The following is a 24,838-nucleotide window of genomic DNA, read 5'->3' on the forward strand; positions in this document are numbered from 1 at the left end:
AAGATCTTTGAGAGAGGTGTTCTTTTTGTAGGTAATTTGTGGTTGCTTGCCTACTAGTACTCCTATATCTGGGTCCCCAGATATGAGATGCCAATACTTTTTCATCTTGTTGGCGATGATTCCACTTTCTTTATTGTACGTCGTCACAAATCTCGGTGGATCATTCTTAGTTGTTGTTTTTGGTTTTTCCACCAGTAGCTCTGCTCTTGTTTTTTGATCAGCCTTCTTTTTACATTTCTGTAGCACCCGGTCTTCATATCCTCTTGACCTGAATCTCATTTTGCTTTCTTTCATTTTTCTTTCAGCATCCTCTGGTTTGGAACACTTTCGTTTCAACCTTAAGTAGTCTCCATAGGGTATGCTTTTCAAAAGAGCTTGTGGATGGAAACTAGTTCCACACTGTTAGTGGCTGTTTTCTTGCGGAACAGCGTGGATTCCAACTTTCCATCTGAAATATAAATTTGTGTGTCCAGAAAGTCGATTTGTTTTCTGTTAGTCATGCAGGTGGATTGTAAACCAACATCATTTTGATTTAATTTGGCAAAATAGCTTTGAAATTCGAGGTCTGATCCATGCCAAATTATAAACAAGTCGTCTATATATCGGACCCACAAAATGATCCGTTCCAGTTCTTGTTGGTTATTCATGTTCCACGCAATTGTTTTTCCCACCAACCCATGGTGGTGTTGGCATAATTAGGAGAAAATGATATGCCCATGGCGGTGCCACACTCTTGCCTATATAGCTCTTGATTAAATAGAAAAACATTGTTTGTTAAGCATAAATGGATCATTTTCAGGAGCATGTTTGTATGTTCCAGTGTGGTGATGCTTCGTTGTTTTAAGAAGTAATGGCAGGCTTCCATTCCCACATTGTGTCTTATCGATGTATAAAGTGAGACCACATCGATTGTGACTAAAAGATATTCCTCATTCCATGTTACATCTTGGATGATTCTCAGAAACGCCCCTGTATCCTTGATATAAGAAGGCATACTCTGGGCGATTGGTGCCAAGAAAGTGTCCACATATTTTGAGACATTCTCATATAGGGAGCTACACGATGACACAATTGGTCTCCCTGGTGGATTTATTAGTGTCTTGTGTATTTTCGGTAAGAAATAAATGCAAGGCATCATTGGAAAATCTGTATCCAAAAATTTATTTTCTTCATCGCAGAGTAATCCTTTTTTGTGCCATTCATTTAGATGGGTTTTAAGTTCTTTAAGCATGCTTGCCATCGGATTATGCGTTAATTTAGAATAATTTTGCTGTACACTCAATTGTCTCATTGTCTCCATGACGTAATCCGAGGTTTCCATTATTACAATATTACCCCCCTTGTCGGCGGGTTTGATTGTAATTTTCCCATTCTCCATGAGGGAGGTGATGGCTTTTCGTTCTTCTGTTGTTAAATTTTCTCTGCTGTTATTTCTTACTTTCTCTAATTTGTCCATCTCCTCATTTACTGCATCTGAGAAGAGGTCAATCTTGTTACCAGGTGACAGGATGGGATAATACCGAGACTTTCTTTTTAGTCCAGTATTTGGTCTTTCATTAGTTCTAATGTCCATTTGTTCCAGAATTTGAATATCTGACAGATTAGCGCTTTCTTGATCAAATAGCATCTCAAAGGTTTGTCTCATGTCAGGTAATTGTTCAATCGTGGTTACTGTTTCAACATTCTCATTGTTACTATCTGATATTTGTTCAATTCGGGTTGAGGGTTTATTGGCATGTATTTTTGCAAGTTTTAATTTTCTGACAAATTTGTATAAGTCAATTTTCGTTTGTGTATAATCGAAGTGAGATTCTGGGCAGAATGACAGTCCTTTATTCAATACCATTTTTTCTTTTTCTGTTAGTTGATGACTGGAGAGATTCACAACCAAATTGACTATTTCCTGTTGCGCAGAGGGTACTGCCTTCTTTCGCTGCTTGGATCTGCGAGTTTTTCGGGTGCTGGCGAGGGGGTTTGTTGTACATGTGTTGCCCTTCCTCGTCCTCTTCTTTGATACGGTCTTCTTCCCCTTCCTCCGCCACGTGTGATGCTCTTTTCCAGATTCATCAACGCTACTTCGTCTAAAACAGACAAGTTTTTTGTCTGGGGCGCTTCAAATCTTGCTCCGTTCTCACTTACATCTGACTCGCTCGCGCTAGATGCCACTTTGTGCAAAGGATAGTTCTTTTTCAAATTATCATAGCGTCTGGCAAACGTCAGAATTCAACGTTGCCTTCCTGGCATGCATTTATGTGTTTTGCCGTTGCATATAGCATGTTTTTGTTTTTTACTGCCCTGATATGTTCCAGGATCCTCTTTTTTAACATGCAGGTAGTGCTGCCTATATAAACGTCATTTGAGATGTCATCAGTGATGTCACTGACCATGTCATGAATGATCTAATATGTGACATCATCAGCAGTGGATTGCGGGTGCGCGAAATATAGTTAGTACAACTAACTATATAGGAGCAATTTCATTGGTTTTGTATGAGTAAAATGTCCAGCTAACTATAACACCACTAAAACTTATAGTTTTTTGAGTGAATTTCAAAGGTTTTTTAAAAACTAATTCCTAACTATATAACTCATGAAACCTATGGTTTTTTCTGTGAATTTCAAAGGTTTTTTTAAATGCTAATTCCTAACTATATAAGGCCTGAAACTATGTTTTTTTCAGTGAATTTCAAAGGTTTTTTAAATGCTGATTCCTAACTATATAAGGCCTGAAACCTATGGTTTTTTCAGTGAATTTCAAAGGTTTTTTAAATGCGAATTCCTAACTATATAGGGCCTGAAACCTATGGTTTTTTCAGTGAATTTCAAAGGGTTTTTTAAATGCTAATTCCTATCTATATAAGGCCTGACACCTATGGTTTCTTCAGTGTTTTAAAAAAAAAATTGATGGGTTAACTGGCTTATTAAGTGTATCTTAGTGAATACATAAATTTGCGAGTAATGTTTAAATATTTAAATATATGCATGAGTGATGTAATATGTGACATCATCAGCAGTGCATTGCAGACGTGCAAGTTATAGTGAGTCCAACTAACTATAACGTGGGAATTTCAATGGTTTTATGCGAGTACAATTTCCAGCTAACTATAACTGGTGTGAAACCTATGGTTTTTTCAGTGAATTTCAAAGGTTTTTTAAATGCTAATTCCTAACTATAACTGGTGTGTAACCTATGGTTTTTTCAGTGAATATATATATATATATAAAATTTCTATGGCAAAATGAAACCCCTCATTTTGTTCCTTTTCAAATTAAATGTATTGTGTTATAGTAGCCCAATATATATTTTTTCAAAGTTAATTTTCCTAACAACCACTGGAGCACATATCTTGAGACATAGCAAAGGCACATCGGGCTACCAGTCCCTACAATTTTGCCAAGTTTGGTGGAAAACCATTCAGCCATTCGGGCTAAAAGTGAGTCCAACCGCCCTATGGAAATTAACATGGGGAAAACATGTTTTGGGACCCCCCTTTTATCTCGGTCCCTGCTTGACGAATCCCCCCCAAACTTTCAGGGAAGGAGCGCAGCGCCGCGAGGCAAAGTTAAGGAGAATTTCAGGAAGATCCCTCAACCGGCGCCAACGTTATTCCCAATAGAATGTTGCGATTTCCCTATGGAAAACAATCCTAACTATATATACCTACTGGCTATTGCCAGTAGGTAATATAACATTTCTATGGCAAAATGAAACCCCTCATTTTGTTCCTTTTCAAATTAAATGTATTAAGTGTTACCACTTTATTCCAATCAAGATGACTTCAGGTGTGCCATACCTTTGTCATAAGTAAGACTGTTAGCGTTCTAGTTGTTCTTTAGAACACTCTGGGACATTCTGTCACTGGGCTATAGTTGGGCTACATCTGGCTGATATTTGGGCTACATTTGGGCTCTTTTGTCTCTGGTGGCCATCTTGGGAGACTGCATATCAGAATTTTTTAATGAAATATAAGAGGATTTGAGAAGTCACTCAAAATGTGCCCTAATTTTTCTTTCTTCGGCACTAATCATAATTTCTATGGCAAAATGAACTCTCTCATTTTGTTCCTTTGCAAATTAAATGTTTTAAGTGTTAACACTTTATTCCAATCAAGATGACTTCAGGTGTGCCATACTTTTGTCAAAAGTAAGACTGTTAGCGCTCTAGTTGTTCTTTAGAACACTCTGGGACATCCTGTCATTGGGCTATAGTTGGGCTTCATCTGGCTGATATTTGGGCTACATTTGTTTTTTTTGTCTCTGGTGGCCATCTTTGAGCTACATTGGGCTACATTGGGCTACATTGGGCTACATTGGGTTACATTTGGGCTCTAACATATATATAGCCCAATGTAGCCCAATATATATTTTTTCAAAGTTAATTTTCGTAAAAACCACTGGAGCACATATCTTGAGACATAGCAAAGGCACATCAGGCTACCAGTCCCTACAATTTTGCCAAATTTGGTGGAAAACCATTCAGCCGTTCGGGCTAAAAGTGAGTCCAACCGCCCTATGGAAATTAACATGGGGAAAACACGTTTTGGGACCCCCCTTTTATCTTGGCCCCCGCTTGACGAATCCTCCCCAAACTTTCAGGGAAGGAGCGGAGCGCCGCGAGGCAAAGTTAAGGAAAATTTCAGGAAGATTCCTCAACCGGCGCAAAAATGTTTCCCAATAGAATGTTGCGATTTCCCTAAGGAAAACAATCCTAACTATATATACCTACTGGCTATCGCCAGTAGGTCATATATATATATATATATATATGACCTACTGGCGGTCGCCAGTAGGTATATATAGTTAGGATTTTTTCTCTATGGGATTTTTGAAAATTCTATGTCTAATAACTTTGCCGTTTGTGGACGGAATTGGCTGAAATTTTCAGGAAAATGGCACATTTTGTTTCTGAGCAGCCTTTGAAAATTTGGGGGGGTTCGTCAAGGGGGGGCCGAGAAAAAAGGGGGGTCCCAAAACGCGTTTTTCCCATGTTAATTTCCATAGGGCGGTTGGCCTCACTTTTAGCCCGAACGGCTGAATGGATTTGCACGAAACTTGGCAAAATTGTAGGGACTGGTAGCCCGATGTGCCTTTTGTAGGTCTCAATATATGTGCTCCAGTGGATTTTGAGAAATTAACGTTTAAAAAAAGATATATATCTGTAAGCGCGGACCGGGCAGCGGCCTAGGACGCGTACTTTTCGCGCAACGGAGCTTTGTGAAGCGAAGCTGATTGGTTCTCCGGCGTCTGTCAACATTCCAAACAGTCCGTAGTGGCCGCAAACAGTCCGTAGTGGCCGCCATCTTGTCTCTCGGTAGGATCGAGAGACAAGAGGAGGCCAAAGCGAAGGGGCAAATGACCATAAGGGGGAATAGTAGATCCTCGCTGACCCCCTAGGTTTGATGTGGAGGTTTTAAAAGGGCCCCGCGGGGCAAAAAAAAAAAATTATAATAATAATCTTACGGCTGAATGGATTTGCACGAAACTTGGCAAAATTGTAGGGACTGGTAGCCCGATGTGCCTTTGCTAGGTCTCAATATATGTGCTTCAGTGGATTTTGAGAAATTAACGTTCAAAAAAAGATATATATCTGTAACAGCGCACCGCTTCGCGTACTTTTCGCGTTACGGAGCTTTGCGAAGCGAAGCTGATTGGCTCTCCGGTGTCTGTAAACATTCCAAACAGTCCGTAGCGGCCGCCATCTTGTCTCTCGGTAGGATCGAGAGACAAGAGGAGGCCAAAGCGAAGGGGCAAATGACCATAAGGGGGCATAGTAGATCCTCGCTGATCCCCTAGGTTTGATGTGGAGGTTTTAAAAGGGCCCCGCGGGGCAAAAAAAATAAATAATAATAATAATCGAACGGCTGAATGGATTTGCACGAAACTTGGTAAAATATTAGGGACTGGTAGCCCGATGTGCCTTTGCTAGGTCTCAATATATGTGCTTCAGTGCATTTTGAGAAATTAACGTTCAAAAACAAGATATATATCTGTAACAGCGCTCCGCTTCGCGGAGATAAAATTATATCTGTATTACCTAGCTGTTGCTAACACCAGTTAGCGACGGCTAGTAGGAGATAGCGACCATCTTGGGCCCCACTTTGCATGTGAGTGATATTTATCACTAATGACATGCAAAGTGGGCATGCCAAGATGTTAGCGACTGGAAACAGTCGCTAACATCGCTATCTCCTATTATCAACTTTTGGAAATATTCGAGATAAGCGCGAATATCTCCAAAAAGTAACAGCTGCCCTGAGCAGTTCTTAGCCATGTTATCCTATGGGAGGTGGATAACATGGCTAAGAGGATTAGCTCGGTAATGCATGAATATCGCTGAGTTTTCAGCGATATTAATGCATTGCGGTCGGTTTTTATCGTATTTGCGATAAACTTTGATAATAGCAAGGTTTATCTGCGATAATTTCTGACGGTAAAAAAATCTTTGCAATGCATCGTTAGGGATAAATATCGCTTAACTTTGGTAATATGCCCCAACGTCTGTTAACGTTCGATTCGAAGGAAATCAGGAAGTGTTGAAAAACATTGTCTGCGCCATCTTGTCTTTTTTCAAATGCCACACTTTTGTCGTGCACGGCAGCCATTTTAGATGCCTTGACCAGACCCACTCTGTGCACGCTGTCGATCCTTAGCATGGCTCCCCACCCTCGCAAGCATCTCCCCCAGCCAGTGGTCACCCCCGCTCTCTGTCTTATGCATGGGTAATAAACCTCCCCCCATCTGCGCTGCTCTTTCCTGAGAATCACACCCTGTGCCCGCCCGACACCTCCCTTTCGCCCTATTCACTACTGCACCCTCTGACACTCCTTTTCCTCTGTGTCCGATTGTCCAGGCTGGTCCTAGGGTATCAGCTAGCCCTGCAGATGTAGTTTATGGCCACAGCTGTAAAGATTCACCCCTCTTCAAAGGAGTTATAGTAGATCAAGGCCCACACTCGATGAGATCCGTCACAGCAGAAGCGTTGCTATTATCTGAAAACCATCCTGTATTGTGATTGGGGAGGGGACCGAGCGTGAAGCGGAAGATTCCAGGGATGACTCTTTGTACATCAAAGTTTTTACAATTATGTGTCACATTAAAAATATATAGCACTCCGACAAAGTAGTAAGATTATAAAACTTTAATAATTTATAAATATATACAAGAAAACAAAAATAGTAATAACATATAAACATTTTTAGGGAAAAACAACGAAGTAGCGGTCGGTTGTGCGAATAGTCCCAACGCAGCACAACGTCCAGATTTCCGGCGTGGGGCGGGTCATCAGTAGCAAACTGTTGTGCGAATAGTTCCAAGGCAGCAGAACGCGCTGAAATCTAGATGACACGAAAGTGATGTCTAGTAAGTTGCCACCCAGCAAATAACGGCGTGGGGCGTCGCGGGGGGTGGGTCTTCAGTAGCAAACTGTTGTGCGAATAGTTCCAAGGCAGCAGAACGATGGCACCAAGGTGATGTCCAGTAAGTTGCCGCACTGGTTTTGGTATCCTACAATGCTGCTCCGAATAACGGCGTGGGGCGCCCCGGGGGAGGCGGCGTGAACGGGCCTCTCCAGGTGGAGTGTCATCTGTTGTAGTGGGGCGCCCCTTTACCGTTTCAGTTGCCATTCCGTCCGTTTTTGGTCCACTGTGTCAAAAGCCGCAATTCAGCTGAGTTGCGCCCACTCTTGCGGTGCAGCGATAGGCGGCTGTCACAGGACTCTCAAAATGGCGGCAGGCTCTTTCCTTTTTGGGCCTGGTCCACTGAAATGGCCCTGGGACACCTTGGAAATCGGACGCTTGTGTGCTAGGTCTTGGACCCCATTCTCGAAAGCGTCCCCTCCGCCTTGAGAATTCATCAAAAGTTTTGGGGGCCCCGACTCCTGCAGGCTTCTGGTGGGGAGCGGCTGCCATGATTGCTCGCGGAATGACTACGACGGAGCTACGAGATGGTGGTGCTCTCATGCTGACGCCAGCTTCAGTCTGAAACATCCAGAAACAAGGTGGGGCTTTCATCGTTTGGAAAAAAAAAAAGTTTTCATCCAATGAAAAGTGTTGTTTTTAGGTCATATGATCAAGCCTTCCATCATTAGGAAACCAAAACTAAAATGAACCAATGAAAAGTTTTATAAACAAGTCACATGACCTGTTATGCGGCATAGGGTATAAAATGCGGAGAAAATACGTTGGCACGTGAGGCGGCGTCAGTAGCGGACCGATGTGCGAATAGGCCGAAGGCAACACAGCGCGCCAAGATCCGGATGGCACCGAGGTGGTGTCCAGCAAGTTGCAGCACTGGTGTGGCCATCCTACAATGTTGAAAGTCGGCGTGGGGCGCCCCGTTGGCCTGTGAGTTTGCGTCAGTAGCGGACCGATGTGCGAATAGGCCGAAGGCAGCACAACGCGCCAAGATCCGGATGGCACCGAGGTGGTGTCTAGTAAGTTGCCGCACTGGTGTGGCCATCCTACAATGCTGAAAGTCGGCGTGGGGCGCCCTGTTGGCCTGTGAGATGGTGTCAGTAGCGGACTGATGTGCGAATGGGGCCAAAGGCAGCGCAACAATATTTTCTGACTGACACCACAAGGCGCTGAGATGCCAAGATCCGGATGGCACCGAGGTGATGTCTAAGTTGCGGACTGATGTGCGAATGGGGCCAAAGGTAGCGTAACAATATTTTCTGTATGGAAGATACCACTAGGCGTTGAGATGCCAAGATTCGGATGGCACCGAGGTGATGTCTAGCAAGTTGCTGCACTGGTGTGGTCATCCTACAATGCTGAAACTCGGCGTGGGTCGCCCCATTAGCCTGTGAGATGGCGTCAGTAGCGGACCGATGTGCGAATAGGCCGAAGGCAGCACAACGCGCCAAGATCCGGATGTCACAGTGGTGGTTTCATAGTTGAGAGGCACTTCATCTGCAGTGGGGCGCCGAGATCCGGATGGCACCGAGGTGATGTCTAGCAAGTTGCTGTACTGGTGTGGTCATCCTACAATGCTGAAAGTCGGCGTGGGGCGCCCCATTAGCCTGTGAGATGGCGTCAGTAGCGGACTGATGTGCGAATGGGGCCAAAGGCAGCACAACGCGCCAAGATCCGGATGGCACCGAGGTGGTGTCCAGCAACTTGCCGCACTGGTGTGGCCATCCTACAATGCTGCGCCGAAAGTCGGCGTGGGGCGCCCCGTTGGCCTGTGAGTTCGCGTCAGTCAGTGGGGGCTGTTTGAGGATCTGACTGCATTGGAAAGCAATGTGATGCTGTGCGTCGCCCCCAAGATGGAGGTTCCTCGGCTGCAGTGGGGCGCCCCTTGGTGTTTCACTCGCTATGCAGCTGAGTTGCGTGCGCACTTGTGGCGAATAGGCCGAAGGCAGCACAACGCGCCGAGATCTGGATGGCACCGAGGTGGTGTCCAGCAATTTGCCGCACTGGTGTGGCCATCCTACAATGCTGCGCCGAAAGTCGGCGTGGGGTGCCCCGTTGGCCTGTGAGGTGGCGTCAGTAGCGGACCGATGTGTGAATAGGCCGGAACCAGCACAAGGCGCCAAGATCCGGATGGCACCGAGGTGGTGTCATAGTTGAGAGTTCTGAGCAGCGCTTGTAACACTGTCTGAAGCTTATTTGCACCTGCTGCAGCTTCACTATTGCCCTGGTGTGGCCTAAGATCGCCCATGACATAGGCGGCTACCTCCCGGGGTCCGGCGGAACTTTTTTCCTTTTCCTTTGTGCATCTTGTCCCACAATCCGTTTGACCTGAAGACACGACCAGGTCCCTGAATGTGTGCAGGGGGACGCTATTGATTGAATCAAAATGGCGGCTTCACACAAAGCTGACTCAAGCGTTGCTGCTGATGCTATACAGAGAAAAACTGGTTTTCAGTTTGTACATTCTTCAGGATTTTTCCATCCAAGGCTGGTTGAGAGTTTGTATAACAATGGCTTCAGATTTTCAACATACTACTCTTCAACATTCTTCCTAAATGTAACAATGTGAGACTCACTAGGAGAACGGTGTAGTGAGGGCCACAAACGGCTGTTTGTCTTTCCTTTCAAAATGCTGCCAACAATATTTTCGGAATGGAAGACAACACAAGGCGCTGAGATTCGGTTGGCACCGAGGTGGTGTCCAGCAAGTTGCCGCACTGGTGTGGCCATCCTACAATGCTGCGCCGAAAGTCGGCGTGGGGTGCCCGAAGGGGGGGGGGGAGGCGGCGCAAACGAGCCTCTCCCGCTTCTCCATGTGGAGGCAGTTCATCTGCAGTGGGGCGCCGAGATCCGGATGGCACCGAGGTGGTGTCTAGCAAGTTGCCGCACTGGTGTGGCCATCCTACAATGCTGCGCCGAAAGACGGCGTGGGGTGCCCGAAGGAAGTGTCCTTATCCAGGGCATTATCGCTGTATCATGTCCTCCACTAAAATGGCCCTGGGACACCTTAGAACTCGGACGCTCGTTTTTTTTTTCCTTTCCTGTACATGCAAAAAAAGGTAAATGCCCGGTACGTTACACGCTTCATCTGCCACGATGAACTCTCCAGAGGAACCGAAAAAAAATATAGTTGTGGTAACTATACCATGCATCGTCATATGGAGAGGTGGCACCAATTAATTATAGTGCTGCATAAAAGAGAGATTTGGAGGAGAACCCCTGACCTGCTAGTACATTCATCAAAGAAGTGGCACTGAGAGCTTCAGAGGCAAGGGAAACGGTCCCAAATTTTTAGAAGAACTTTGGAAAGATTAAAATGACATGTTTAGATTGTGGCAAATTAATTTCATGTGGACAGATGAGTGTTACTCTAATAAATACAGCATATGAACATCATCATAGTCGATGGTTGGTAGAGACATTTTGACTATATCCTGGACCTGCCCGTCCTCGCCCAAAATGGCGCCGGAATAAATGGGACTCGTAACTCCTTGTTGTGTACTGGTTGCAGAACCTTGAAATCACGAGATACGTATGCAGTTTTGAAGCACATGGCGGGCGGGGACGAGAATTGATTGAATATTTCGACATCCCTATTGATATTAAGTTCTGATGTGTTATTGATTACTGTACTGTTGAAAGTTCGAATTAACGTCACCCATGGTACTTGCCCGCAAATGTATATCTAGATAATTTTATTGTAACTGGCCCTGTCGTATTTTAATTATAAAATGTACGTCCACCGATTCCGTAACTGTTAGACACCTTAGTTCTTGCAACCTAATGGCCCGCCCGTTACGTTCCTCTACAGTGTAAATGTCTACTCATCACATACGATTACAGTTTGCTCCGTGGCCGGCCCACGTGGTTATAGGCTCGTATTTGTATAATGAAATTTTCACAATAAAGGTTTTTAAAAGAAAACATGGTAGTAGTATATACATTGGTAAAGTTTGTAATAATAGTCACTGTTTTAGAATCATTAAAAGGCAAGTGAAATAAAGCAGACCAATTACATGAAGGGTAAAAGGTATAATACGAAGGAACGCAGTAAAGATAAATGGTCAAGGGCTGTTGTGTTTTCTATTCCTGCAACATAAAGTGATCGATAAGAATCTCATATTCAGGCGTATCGGCGACTAAGACAGCAGGTCGACCCTCTTTTGCTCAACGGCTCCATCATGGGACGAAGAAACGCTCTTTTTCTCGAAAAAAGAATATATTTTACTTGCAGGACAGTTGTAAAATTTCCGGGAAAGTACATTAGTCTGGAACATTATAACATATATTTAAGAAAAAATAATGTTCGGAAGTAATGAAAAGCGTAATTTTTAGGTCATATGACCAAGCCTTTCATCATTACAATAAGAAAAGTAAAATGAACCAATGAAAAGTTTTATTAACAAGTCACATGACTTGTTATGCTTACGTTACGCGCTGCGCGCCCCGGATGACTTCCGGATGCGCTAACGCGGCGCGTCATATGACGCATTACGCGACAACGCAGGTCCAGAATATAGTCAAAATGTCTCCACCAACCAGCGGTCGGAACACAACCCCTTTCAGCAGGCTAAATAGTTCTGTTAAATGACAACAGAAGGGACAGGCAACAAGAACCATCAGTCAAAGAGGGGAGGGCTAGTTCTTCTCTACCGGGTTACATTGGGGCGCTACCGGAACTGATCGAATTGGTAGTCTACAGTGTTTCTGGATGTTTCAGACTGAAGCTGGGGTTAGCATGAGAGCAGCATCATTTCGTAGCTCCGTCGTGGCCATTCCGCAACCAATCATGGCAGCCGCTCTTTATCGTTATTTTGGGCGGGGTGGGTGGCGGAGCCGAGCTGTTTTGCAGCCATCATTGTGTGGAGTTCAGTTCATCTCACTAGTTTTGTATTTGTCATGAGGGGTTGTTCCTAATGTTTCTATTTTAGCGAGGTCAAAAAGAGATCCCATTAGTGGCCTACTGATTTTGCTCGATTCCTTTTCTTTTTTTTACACGATTTTTCGTTATCTGCAAAGACTAAACAGAGTATTGCGACTCTGTGTTTGTTTGTAAATAGAGAATGAACCAAAGAGAACTAATTCTAAAACAGTAAATACTTGGATAACAATCAATCAAATGGAGAGAGAAGCAGGCACGACGGATTACAACGGGGGCAAAGGCCTGCGTTAACTACCTTTCACTATCTGCAAAGAGAGAGTACTCCTAATAGAAATGAGGGGGGGGGGGCACCATTCAAAGCAGATCAGTGTGCATAAACACGAAAATGTTTTCACTTACCACGTACTTGACATTCGACAGCTTATGATATTTGCTATTAAAAAACCATTGAAATTCACTGAAAAAACCATAGGTTATAGACCATATATAGTTAGGAATTAGCATTTACAAAACCTTGAAAATTCACTGAAAAAACCATAGGTTATAGACCATATATAGTTAGGAATTAGCATTTAAAAAACCTTATTTTACTCACACAAAACCATTGAAATTCCATATATAGTTAGTTGCACTAACTATATATTGCGCACCCGCAATCCACTGCTGATCATGTCACATATTACATCATTCATGACATGGTCAGTGACATCACTGATGACATCACTGATGACATCTCAAATGACATCACTGATGACATCACTGATGACATCTCATTTGACATCAATGACCACATCACTGATGATATTATTCATGTGACAATACATTGCATCTCTTCACATTTTAATATAACCTCTGTTTCACCCAGTGTTAAAAACAGAGTATAATTTTTGAAACCATTGACACACCAATACTAGTTACTACATACGTACTCACTGATTCCTACGTCTACACACACATTCACTCATTCACCCATACAATCATTCATACATACAATCACTCATCTTTACAACACAATCATATGCACTCATACACCTATACAGACACTCACACTCTGCCACTCATCCATGGAGTTACTCACACACCTAGTCAGTCCTGTAAAGAATCAATCACACTTCCATTTTCTACTCTATACAGTTAAACATAGAGCACCTTACGTTTTCAACCATATACTAACACATACTTACTCTCTTATACAATCATTGATACAAGTACACATTGATCTGTACAGAGTCACACACCTCCCATCCAGCCACACACACACTCAGTCTCCCATGCAAATACTTGGGCAATCAATCAATAACCCATATAGTTACTCATATAGCTACTGATCAACACATGCAGCAGTTTACAGAACAACAGACATAATGATGCACAAATTAAGACAGTTTAGTCACTAACCCATGCACTCAGTGAGACACATTTAATCACTCACTCATACATTCAGTCATGCACCTACTAAATCCTTCGTCCAGACACTTATACATCCACTCATTCTTCAATATGTAAGACATATTTTAACTTTACAGAAACATAGTCACTGGATGTTGTCATCAGTGATGTCATCAGTGATGTCATTTGAGATGTCATCAGTGATGTCATCAGTGATGTCACTGACCATGTCATGAATGATGTAATATGTGACATGATCAGCAGTGGATTGCGGGTGCGCAATATATAGTTAGTGCAACTAACTATATATGGAATTTCAATGGTTTTGTGTGAGTAAAATAAGGTTTTTTAAATGCTAATTCCTAACTATATATGGTCTATAACCTATGGTTTTTTCAGTGAATTTTCAAGGTTTTGTAAATGCTAATTCCTAACTATATATGGTCTATAACCTATGGTTTTTTCAGTGAATATATATATATATATATATGGAAGAAAGAGTTGCCCCTGGGTGGGATGCACTTACAGGTAGGAATTAAGGCCAACGCAACGCAAAGTCCTTTTCGTGCCAGACGCGTTTCGGGCCAATGCCCTCTTCAGTGGCAGAACATGTGACATGACGGCAAGCGGCAAGCACCAGTAAATACCCACAGTAATTATATGCAGGTGTAACACCTGAAGCAATGCTTTCTGGGACTGGTGGTTTAGTAGAACCCAAGTGGGTCGCCGCCGCCATTCACGTGCAAAAAAGTATTAAAAGGATTGCCAATGTCCCCGCAGACACCCCGCAAGTAAAAGGCAGCTCCCGTACCACAGTAAGCTGCCCAAATAAGGTAGCTGTGGACCCGCAGATTTTCCGCGGTAGTGAAAACCCGCGACCGGGCCGGCCGCTAACAAATGGAAGAAAGAGTTGCCCCTTGGTGGGATGCACTTACAGGTAGGAATTAATGCCAATGCAAGGGCGCGAGCCGCGAACAAATTCCTGTTCCTGCCAAACGCGTTTCGGGCCAACGCACTCTTCAGTGGCAGAACATGTGACATGACAGCAAGCGGCAAGCACCAGTAAATACCCACAGTAATTATACGCAGGTGTAACACCTGAAGCAATGCTTTCTGGGACTGGTGGTTTAGTAGAACCCAAGTGGGTCGCCGCCGCCATTCACATGCAAAAAAGTATTAAAAGGATTGCCAATGTCCCCGCAGGCACCCCGCAAGTAAAAGGCACCTCCCATACCACAGTAAGCTGCCCAAATAAGGTAGCTGTGGACCCGCAGATTTTCCGCGGTAGTGCAAACCCGCAACCGGGCCGGCCGCTAACAAATGGAAGAAAGAGTTGCCCCTGGGTGGGATGCACTTACATTTAGGAATTAATGCCAACGCAAAGGCGCGAATAATTCCAATCTGCACAAGAAAGATGAATCGCGGGTCCAAAAGTTCTTTGTGCCAAAAGTTTATTTAGACACCCTGCATCAATGCCGCCATGACGCGTTTCAGCCCCACCTGGGCCTTGATATATATGAGCTGCATTGCAAAGAGGTGTTCAGAGGCCACGCTCCTTTTTACACCTGTCTGCAACGCAGCTCTGAGGCGCTCACTGGTGGTACCTACCTTGTGGGCTAATTCGACCGCAGGGGCCCTCAGGTTTGAAGGGGACTTTATACCTCAACTTAAAACGCGTCATGGGGCACGTTTGCACAGCGGTGAAGGGAGGGGGCGTGCCTGAGGTGCCATGTGTGGAAACACTCCCTGTGGTGCGTTTAAAGTTGGGGAATTAATTCTCTTTCAAACCTGAGGGCCCCTGGGGCCAATTAGCCCACCAGGTCCTTCCAGTAAGCACCACTGCACTGCGTTGCAGACAGGTGGTCTAGGTCATGCCCCTTTTTACATCTCTCAGCAATGCAGCTCTCTGGCACTTACTGGAGGTACCTGGTTGGCTAGTAGGACCCCAGGGACCCTCAATATTCAAGGGGACTTAATCCCCCAACTTAAAATGCACCACAGGGCGCGTTTGCACAGTGGTGAAGGGAGGAGGTGGGGCATGAGGTGACAATGTGCAAACACATCAAAGTTTCAGAGGCTGTCCAAAAGCGGGCAGTCCGAGATCGGGTTACCGTAAACCCTACAATTGCACACTTATTTCTCTGCTGTAGCAAGAAGTGCTCGGATGCTCTTGTATGCTCCAATAAAGTTTTAATGGCTCCAAACGGTGGGTCCTGCCAGTCAGAAGGGTTGGGAGCTGACTTCATTACAAGACTTAAAAGTCTGGTAGTCGGCACTTGTATGCTGTTTTGAATCGCATAAATAATGGGTGCAGCTCTAGAAGCAAAGAGAAAAGAAACTCCCAATAAACTGTTCTTCACACAAATGGGGGTGAGCAGGAGTGCAACAACCCCAATGCATAATATAACGGGCAAATTCAAGGTACAAACTAACCCTGGGCAAAGCATTACGCTATGCTCGCGTAGTTTGCGAAGTTTGCACTACTATGCACTACACGAATTGTACGTAGCACAGTGCAAACACGCGTGGTGTAGTGCTGCGGTTAATTTTTTGCTTGCTCCCGGTCCTCAACGTCAAGTTGGCGACCGCGAGCAAGCAAACTGACATCCCGGCGAGACTTATTCCTCGTTCGCGATCAGCAACATCAAGTTGCCGATTGCGAGTGTAGAAAATAAACCTCCCGGCGAGATTCTCAACACGGGAGGTCAGTTTTCTCATTGCGAGTGGTCGCGTATTTTCGCAACTGCTCGCGATGAGAAACTACCAGACCGCTTTGAGAAAGCTGCCACTCGAGTAAAAATCTACTAGAGCGGCAGTGTAAGACTGCTCGCACTGTACAAGATGCCGTTTTCCATGATTGCACAGTGCAGACAAGCATCCAGCACTGTGCAATCATCATGAACAGTGCACTACGCAGTTCACGTAGCTCTACACATAACTCACGTAGTGCAAAGGGCACTTCGCACAGCTACGCGTAGCGGTACTTTGCGAACTACGCCCAGGCTTAGTACAAACCTCATACAACCTATGGGAGAAACTTCATAAAAAAAGAATTATCCAAATGGTGGGAAGCAGAATCACTCCAGAGGTATACTGATGTAGGACGAGTGCCCAGAGGTCTACAGATATTTACTATACCAACCTACGAAGATCCGGACCCTGAAATGTTAGAAGAGTGGTCTAACAACTCTGCTGCATGCTCATTAACAATGTTATGTATTTTGGTCAAATATACTTTAAAAGATGGAAGCAAACTACTGGCAGAAATTGATATAGTGTGTGTTGAATTAGGAAAACTATTGGCAACTGAAGCACTGTAGGAATTCATGCAGAATCTATTGATCCGAATGACTAAACTAGAGGATGAGATAAAAGATAAAAAGTGATGTCTCTGATGGAAGCTTATCAGATGCCTCAGTCCCAGCACTAATCAATCAATCATCCAAGATAATCAGAAAAAGAGCAGTAATTTGTATGGCAATTTCAGATGATGAACCAAGGAAGGACAGAACACTTTCAGGAGCAGAATTCTCAGAGAGGCAGAGGGTGTGGCAGCAGGGAAAAATTCGAGAAACAAACAGGCAAAAGAAAGGAACAAGAAACAACGAAAAAATACCTATGGGAATGGAAACTAGGGGCAGGAAAGCAAAACCATTACTGTTGTTAATCTATCTTGACGGGACCTTTCCTCAGAAGAGTTAGCGCTCCTTCCATTAGGTTTGTCCTTTTGTCCGCCTATGAATTTGAACTTTGCACAGACAAGAATTGATTTATTTTATTTCTCAAGAAAATTGATATTAAATAAGTGGTTTGACAAGCAATACAGTAAAACTGGAGCAAGTGATGGAGTAGAACAATTGAGTAATTTGAAAATTGATGAAATTAAGGTTTTGCACACCATGTCTACTCTAGAGAGTGGTGCAATGTGTGTTGATAATGCAATTTTGAATCTGCAGAACTTTGATGTTGAGTTAGACATTAACCCTGGCAGTAATTTCAAATTGAAATCGGTATTCCTGCCCAATATTCATTGCGACGCTATTGAAGTATTTGAGAAGAGAGTTCTGAGAGGCCTAAAAAAGATCAGATATAAAGAAACTCCCATGTATAAGAAAAATCGAAGTCATGATCAAATACTAGCGTTAGGGAATTTAAAGTCAGGTAATTCAACTGTGATGAATTGAGTGGGAAGAGTATAACTATTTGAAATGTCCTCATAAAAAATTCCCGTACTGTACCTACTGCCTAAACTTCATAAAGACCCTGTGAATCCCCCAGGGAAACCTATTGTCTCTTCTATGGGGTCACTGCTGGCAAATACCTCAAGATTTATCGACCACTATCTCAGACCTTTTGTTGTTGGGTTACCTGCCTATCTTAGGGACACTACTAATTTTCTTACTGTCATTGACTGTATTCATTGGAGAAGACAAGAACACTTTGGTTACCTTAGAAGTGAGCAGTTTATATACTAGTATTGTACATCAGCTATGATTGCAGGCGATAAAACACTTCCTAAAGACATGTTCAATTTCTCTGTTCTTTCATTCTGAAATGAATTTAGAGATGATTGAATTTTGATGTCATCTACCAGCCGTCATAGGGCACAGCTATGGGCACCTGCTAAGCCCCAGCTATGCAAACTTATTCATGGGCTGGCAGCTGGTGGAATTTGAGAGCTGTGTTGACCCCTAGCTGCGTTACATTGATGATATTTTTTTCATTTGGAATGGGGACAAAGAATCTGCTAGGAGTTTTGTAAAGAAGCTTAATGTCACAATTGTATTTTTACTCAGCACATCAGTAAAACCTCTATTTAGTTTTTGGATGTGCAAGTTGAGATAAAGAGTCATTCACTACAAACTAAACTTTTCCGGAAAACAATGGCAGGGAACAGAATGCTCAGTGCTACTAGATCTCATCCCCACAATCTCATTTATGTCATTCCCTACTGGGAGTTACTGCGTGCTAAACGCAATTGAAATACCGATGCAACATATAAAGCTAAAAAAGCGATTATGTGTAAACGCTTCACAGAGCAGGGTTACAATCAAAAAAGCATAGCAGAAGCTAGCAGAAGAGTAGATGCAGTCACTAGGAATGAGCTTTAACATCGAGTGAGGTGCAAGGATGAATCTGGACCCTGAGATTCATTACTACGTTCTCAGGCCAAGCACAGGATGTACGTCAAATACTTAGTAAACATTGGCATGTCGTTATGACAGAAGAAAGTCTCAAGAACAATTTAGAGGAAGCTTCGGTACAGAATAAAACCCTTCCTACCTCCAAAAGATCTCAAACAGTCCACACAGGCGATGGTGCTTTCTAGAATCGATTATGAAATCGCAACTTTGACCGGTTCAGCAAAATCTCACTTAGGTCCCCTGACCACGACCCTCAATGCAGCAGCAAGAATGGTCACAGGAGCGACAAAATTTGAGCACATCTCTCCGGGACTTAGGGAACTGAAGTGGCTTCCTATTGACCAACGAGCCAGCTTTCGCACAGCCTGTCTCACGCATAAGGCCTTGCACACAGGCAAATCTGAAAATCTGGCCGCCAAACTCAAAAGGGACGGTCAGTCCAGGAACCTCAGAAGCTCCAACACGCTTCTACTCATCCCACTAAGAGCTCGGAAATGAAAAACGGAACTAAATCCTTCGCGGGTAATGCACCCAAAATTTGCAACTCCATCCCACCCCACATCGGACTGACCACCTCCTTCCCGAAATTCAAGATACTTCTCAAAGCCCTCTTCCTAGAGCGCTCTCGACCGTAAAGGGGAACCCAGAAGGGACTGAAGAAGGTTTCTATCGAAATCCCCCACCGGGAGGCATGCTCCGCTACTTGTTTTCATTCTGCCGCTGAGTTGGTAGACTAAAGATGTTCTGTTTTTATTTTCTTCTCTGCTCTTGTTTTCCGTTCAGAACTTGTTTGGTCACAATCTGTACATGCTGTGAAGCGCTCTGATACCTTCGGGTCCAGCTAACGCTATGCAAAACTTCAATAAATAAATAAATAAATAAATAAAACTCTCAAATCACGTTTAAGAAAAGTCGTTCTCTATGGGAATAATTGAGTTGCAATCTAATAACAAGTGGTACAAGGGTGAACAGTGTTCGGGATTTCGTTGCTGCAAAAATTGCAAGGCGTGCAGCAACAGTGTAGATTGCACCAAGCTCATCATTCCCAACTCCAGTAGAACATTTTGATAAAAAAAATCACTAACATGTAACACCATGTATTGCTTATGTGCTCTGGTTCTTCCTTCTCAAAGGGAGCACAATACATTGTGTGAAAAAAAGTGTGCTGGAACATGTCCATGCTATACGGCACAATAACAGGCAGTACTTTTATGACCATAACTAACTTTTTTTTAATTGTTTTTTCCCCATTTTATGCAAGGAATGTATAGTCATCTTATACAAACACAAAAAAGTAATGTCAAAAGGCATAATATAAGTGCAGATATAAATAAGGCCGCAAGAGCGGGCATCTAAAAAAAAAGAAAAGAAAAAGGAACAACCTTTCATACCAAAAAACAATAGCTGTCAACTTTTTTGCTTTAAATCCAGTTAGTGACAGCGGCCCAAATCTTAGCTCCCATTGCACTCTTCCTTCTCCCCTTTGTCTTATATATAGCTTTTTCCAAATTATACATAGCAAGTAATCTTGCCCACCAGCTCGTAAATGACGGGGATATGGGTTGCTCCAATCCTTCGTAATACATGCACGCACCACTGCCATACAAATAAAGAAAAAAGATGTAATTGCTTTGAATCTTGTATGAGAAACAGTGCCTGAATTAACGCCAATCAACACCAATTCCCCAGTTCTGCACACTGGTGATCCCATTATTAAAGCTAAGAAGCGTTCAATAGATGAAAATAGAGCCGCTAATTTAGGGCATGAAAAGAACATATGAACTGCATCAGCAGCAAATAAGAAACATCTGTTACATTTAGTCTCAGCTGATGTCCCCCGTTTAGAGATCTTCCTTGGGGTATAACACAAATCATAAACAGCCATAGAGTGTTGAATGCCTTTTCGGCATCCAACAGGGTTATCCCAATTATGGACCTGGTTGCATCTGCCCAATCCACAAACGATATCAGACGCCAAACATGATCTGCAGTATCATGCCCTGGGATAAACCCATGCTGGAATTGTTGGACCAATGTTGAAATGATCCCCGATAAACGTGCTGCTAGGATTTTTGAGTATATTTTACTATCGGAGTTAATTAACGAGATAAGTCAATTCAATTCAATTCAAATAAGTCTTTATTTCAACAAATACATCATAAAAGACTGTAAATTTAAAAAAGACTACATATATTAAAAAACCATAGTGGTAACAGTGACACGGTGTTCCTACCAGAGAAACAAGTCTAGGAGTTATTCCATACAATAAATTACTGTTATTTAAAAAAGTCAGCTAGATATAAAAACCCATACAATAAATTACGTTTAAAAGATCCGAGGTCAATAATCAATTGGCATCACAGGAATATTAGTACCCAAAATTTGATTAAAAAAAAGTTTTAGTCCTGGTGTAGCTTTCTCCTCCGAATTGCCCACATCCAATGTAAGAATTTTGCAAGAGCAATTACAATACTTTCAGAGCATTCGGTTTGAAAGATCCTTAGGGCCTCTGCCCCGGTACTAATGCCCTTCAGCTGACATATGGGCTTCAACCACTTATGACGAGGATGTTTGTACTCAGGGCAGATAAAAATAATATGGGCTATACTTTCCAGCAGAGTGGAACAAAATGGACATGATGCATTATTTTCAGCTTGCCATTTACCGGTAAAGGAATTGACAGGAAGGGTACCCACCCTATATTAGTGGTCCCCTTTCCGGACTTCAGGAACTGTAATAATATCCCAATAGCCCTTATAGACAGGTTCATGCGTGAGCTCAAGGAAGTTTCTTGTAAGTGATGGGCCAGTGCAAGTTCGAAAATTTCGCATTGACACCATCGACCAGTAAAGCTCCTTAAAAACCTTTCGGCTGGGAATGGATTAACAGTAGGGTTCTCCCACAATGGACCCAAGCCCATAGCGGTGTAAACAGCCTTAACCTCTCTCAACCATGGAATTTTATTGGCTGTATCCGCGTCTCGGACTTCAAGGAGGGCCTGGGCATGCTGGGAGAGTTCCGGTGTAACCCAGAGCCTCCTCCAATATGCCACTGGTCTAAAACGCGCCACATCCTCAAGTCGTTGACAGCCCAGATCATAGTAAAGGGGCCGGAGTGGCGTAGATGGCGAAAAAACAACTAAACCACTCACAAACTTATTTTGGGAGTTCGCCTGTTGTACAGTGTTACCGAACCCCCAAAGTTCAGCCCCATACAATATAGATGCACTTATTTTGGTGTTATGAATTTTAATTGCTGGGGCAATAGGTTTTGTAGCCGAGAGGTGCAATTCCCTAATTAGTGCTCCTGCTAACTGGGGATGTTTGGTAACCAACTGGTTAATATGAGGTTTTCATTCTAACCTTGAACCCAGTGTAATACCAAGATAGGTAAAGGATTGGGTCTGTTGAAGCAATTCACTGTTCATGATAGCCCTCCCTCTCACAAGCTTTTGCTGTTGCATGACCATAAATTTGATCTTGGTCACATTGATGGTAAGGCCTTAATCTTTGCAGAACACTTCAAAGCGCCCAATGTCCTTCTGTAGACCATGTTGCGTTTTGGATATTAAGATAGTGTCATCTGCAAACATTAACAGGGGTATCAGTATTCCATTCAACTTGGGGGCATCCGGAGGATCATTCTTGAAATAATCGATAACCCTGTTAATGTACAACGAAAACAGTGTCGGAGCCAGACCGCACCCTTGCCTTACCCCTCTTAGAATTGGGAACCTGTTTGTAACTTTGCCTTGCTCTCCCCAGCGGACCTGAGCAAAATTGTCATCGTGGAGTTTAATTAAAAAGGCAAGTACATCAAGTGGCATTATTATTATTATTATTATGTTTCTTATATAGCGCCTGAATCGACCCCCGAAGGGGTATCTCCGCGCTTGCCTTGGGAACCCATCCAGGCTTTTCCCTGTGAGATAGCCCCTACAGGGCATCCCCAAGGTGAAAGCCAGGCATCCCGCCGCAGGGGGGCCGTTGTGGAGATTAAGCAAGCTTAATGCCCAGAGTTGCAGAGTGTGAATCCATGATTAGGTCAGGCACAAAAGCGAGAATTATCGAGTCCATGGACATTTGAGCTCAAGACCCTTGTCTTGGAAGACACTCCACATCTTTAAACGCGGTAACAAATCGAAAGCCGACTTAAGGTCGACAAACGCCGCATAAAGAGTGCCACCTCTAAGGATTATCACCCGCAAGTAAATCAAAACAAATCTAAAGGCCTGATCTATGGTGCTCGTGTGTGTGCGGAACCCGGCCTGGAGAGGGGACAGAATATCTTCCTCCTCAATCCAGGTCTGGATCCTATACAAAACGAGCCTGGCTATCATCTTCTGGATGCAATCTATAAGGCTAATTGTCCTATAGTTAGCTGGGTCAGAATGATCCCCCTTCTTATAGATGGGGATTATCTCGGCCCCCTTCCAGGTGTTGGATATGGGGGAGCCTTTTGCGATGGCATTAGCCAGGGACTGGATGTATGGTGCCCACACTCCTTTCTTATGTATAAACAGATCAGCAGGGACACTGTCCAACCCGGGTGCTCTACCCTTTAGGACAGAGTTAAGTATTCTATCCACCTCGTTTACGGTGAAGTGTAGTGGTGTGATGTCAAGAGGAATGTGGGGGATGTTGAGGCTCAACCCCTTATCAAAGTTTGGACAGGCAAACTGCGTCTTAAAATGCGAGACCCACAAATCAGGAGGAACATAGTTTTGTGGGTGGTCCCTAGGGCACCCCTCACCTCGTCTCACCAAATCCCAGAAAACACCCATGTTCTTGGCTCTGCTCGCATTGTATAGCTCTGACCAATACTGTTCGTCCCATGATTGCTTTGCTTCGTGTTGGGCTTTCTTATACCTCTCCCTTGCAACTTGAATCCGATCCCTGGCTTTTGATCTAATTGCTAGGGCTAAAGATTTATATAGGACCCTACAGCTTTTACCATACCATGTTTCCGCCTGGTTTTTAGGCCTGCGATTGGATTTACAGACCTCCATAATAAAAAAATCCCTAAGCCTATTAAAAAAATTGGTATGTATTGGAACAACTTTTAACTTCATATCCTGGTCTGTAAAACAACTCTGAAGCTCTAATGTTGCCTTTGCCGCAAGTTCACTCATTACAACTATATGGTCCTCCTTAAGAAGACATTCTGTCCATTTTACCCTCCTGGTATCATTTGAAGGATAAATATTAATTGTACTAGATCTAGATTCAGACAGCTTTCTTCCAAACAACTCTACAGATACTATAAGTGAATTATGGTCGCTTTCCACTCGTTTTAATACAGCCATATCGTTAATAGAGGTCCAATACTCTTTGTTAAAAAGAATGTAGTCTATATGACTACTACGTGCTGCTGAATTAAAGTATATAGGACCACATATAGTATGCATTCAGGAGACTCATATACCTTGGTCCAAGAGATCGGTCTTAACTGAATTGGGATACACACTTGCAGTCGCTACGGGTCAAACTAGCACGATTAGGGGTGTAGCCACCATGGTTAAAGGGGATGTTGCTGTAATAGGTAAAACTTTGGCGGATAAAAAAGGTAGATGGGCAATAGTGGAAATAAGTGTAGACGGTAAGAATTTAACTCTTTGCAATATTTATGGATCACATTTAGATGACCCAGAGGTAATAGCGGAATTGAACACTGAGCTAACTACATGGGCTCAACCCATAATTATTTGTGGGGACATGAACATAAACTTGACTAATACTGCTATAGAGGAAGGGCGGGTCATGTATAAGGGCCGCAAACCAAAAGTATTTAAGGCATTGGCTAGTTTGATACAAGATCATGGGCTAGTGGATGTTTGGGGACAACTTAGAACACAAGATAATGGCTACACGTTCTACTCTTACCCGCATAAAAAATTAGTCAGGCTTGATTATTTCTTCTCCCCTATTTCAATTACGTCAGGCGCAAGTATTTCAATATATCCTAGAATAACATGTGATCACTCCCCGTTATTATTAGAGATTGATATGGGTT

Source organism: Lissotriton helveticus, chromosome 8, assembly GCF_964261635.1.
Source record: "Lissotriton helveticus chromosome 8, aLisHel1.1, whole genome shotgun sequence".
Taxonomy (NCBI): domain Eukaryota; kingdom Metazoa; phylum Chordata; class Amphibia; order Caudata; family Salamandridae; genus Lissotriton; species Lissotriton helveticus.